Here is a 2181-nt window from a genome sequence, read left to right on the forward strand (position 1 = left end):
TTAGAGTCCACTAAAGAATGGTAATAACTATATTTCTATCAACAAATACCTCAAATGGAAAAGAATTAAGTGCTCCACCAAAAGATAGAGTGGCTGAATGGATAAGAAAACAAGACCCCTATATATGCTGCCTACAAGAGACTCACTTCAGATTAAATGACATACACAGACTAAAAGGAATGGGTGGAAAAAATATGTTGCCTTGATGGACCTAGAGAGTATTGTGCTGAATGAAATAAATCAGATAAAGTTAAATATCACATGATTTCATGTCCACGTGGAATCTAAAGAAAAAAATAAACAACAACAAAAATGGAAATAAACTCATAGATATAGAGAATATTTTGAGGGCTACTAAATGGGGGTTGGGGAGATGATAAAAAGGGCAAAGGAATTAAGAAGTACAAATGGATAGTTACAAAATAGACATGAAGATATAAAGTGTAGCATTAGGAAAATTGTTAATAATGTTGTAATAAATATGTAAGGAGGAAGAGAGGTATCGATTTAGTGGAGTGATTACTTTGTAAGTTATATAGATCTCTATTCATTATGCTGTACAACTGAAACAATATATTATTGTATGCCAACTATAATTGAATAAAACTCATTGAATTGTACAATGTAAATATGAGCAACTAATTATTCTATTTCAATAAAGCCAGAACGAAAAAGATTCCACATATAAGTGAGATCATACAGTATTTGTCTTTGTCTGACTTATTTTGCTTGGCATAATGCCCTCAAGATTCATCCAAGTTGAAAATGGCAAGATTTCCTTCTTTATCATGGCTGAATCATATTCCATTGTGTGTGTATATGTATATTCTCTTTCTCTCTCTCTACACACACATATATGTGTGTGCGTGCGCGTGCACACACACACACACACAAATATATATATGCCACATCTTCTTTACTTATTCATACATTGATGGACACTTAGGTTGTTTCCATATATTGGCTATTGCAATAATATTATAATGAAAATGGGAGAGTAGATACCTTGTATGTATACCCAGAAGTGGGATTGCTGAATCATATGGTAGCTCTATTTTTAATTTTTTGAGAAACCTCCACACTGCTCTTCATAGTGACTGTACTAATTTACATTCCCACCAATAGCGTTGAAGTGTTCTTTTTTCTCTATATCCTCAACAACACTTGTTACCTTTTTGTATTTAATGATAGCCATTCTAAGAGGTGTAAGATGTTATTTCATTGTGGTTTTCATTTACATTTCCCTGGTGATTAGTGGCATTGAGTACCTTTCCATGTACTATTTGGCCAGCCATTTGTATGTCTCTTTTGGGAAAATGCCTATTTAGTTCCTCTGCTCATTTTTGAATTGGATTGTTTTGATACAGATCTTAGAAGAAAATCATTCAACCTTTTAACTTTGAGGGTGATATAGGCTCTGCAATTATCTTATATGGCCTTCTATACCCACTTTATTAAGTGTTTTTATTATGAAAGGACATTGTTTTGTCAAATGCTCTTTCTGCATCTGTTGAGATATATGATTTTTATCTTTCATTTTATTAAGATGGTATAAAATATTTATTGATTTGTGTATGTTGAATCATCTCAGGGATAATCCTCCTTGATTATGGGGTATGATCATTTTAATATGTTGTTGAGTTTGAATTTTAATTTTTTTTTACGCCTACAGCACCTGGTCTTCCTAGGTGGTCTCCCATCCAAGTACTAACCAGGCCCGACCCTGCTTAGCTTCCAAGATCAGATAGGATTGGGTGTGTTCAGGGTAGGATGGCCGTAGACATACTTGAAAATATTTTGCTGTGAGTTTTTGCATCTGTATTCATCAGCGATATTGGTCTATAGTTTTCCTTATAGTGTTTTTATTGGCTTTACTATCAAAATAATGCTGGCATCATAAAATTAGATTAGAAGTATTTCTTCCTCTTCAATTTTTTGGAAGATTTTGAGAAGAGTTAGCATTAATTCCTCTTTAAATATTTGGTAGAATTCACCAGTGAAACTGTCTGGTCCTGAGATTTTCTGTGTTGGGAGGTTTTTGATTACTAAGTCAATCTCCTTACTTGTTATTGATATGTTCAGATTTTGTATTTCCTCATAATTTTACTCTTGGTTGGTTGTTCCTAGGAATTTATCCATTTCTTCTAGGTTGCTTAATTTGTTAGTATATAATTTTTCAAA

The 2181-nt window shown here is 32.9% G+C and overlaps 1 non-coding gene across 1 annotated transcript; it reads right to left on the bottom strand.

Moving 5' to 3' along the window:
- Window positions 1-1663: 1663 nt before the first annotated feature.
- LOC112476178 lies at window positions 1664-1782 on the bottom strand. Its single transcript, XR_003044979.1, has one exon. It is a non-coding gene; the product is annotated as a 5S ribosomal RNA (ribosomal RNA).
- Window positions 1783-2181: the final 399 nt, after the last annotated feature.

The sequence above is a fragment of the Pteropus alecto genome, unplaced genomic scaffold (assembly GCF_000325575.1).
Source record: "Pteropus alecto unplaced genomic scaffold, ASM32557v1 scaffold272, whole genome shotgun sequence".
Classification (NCBI taxonomy): domain Eukaryota; kingdom Metazoa; phylum Chordata; class Mammalia; order Chiroptera; family Pteropodidae; genus Pteropus; species Pteropus alecto.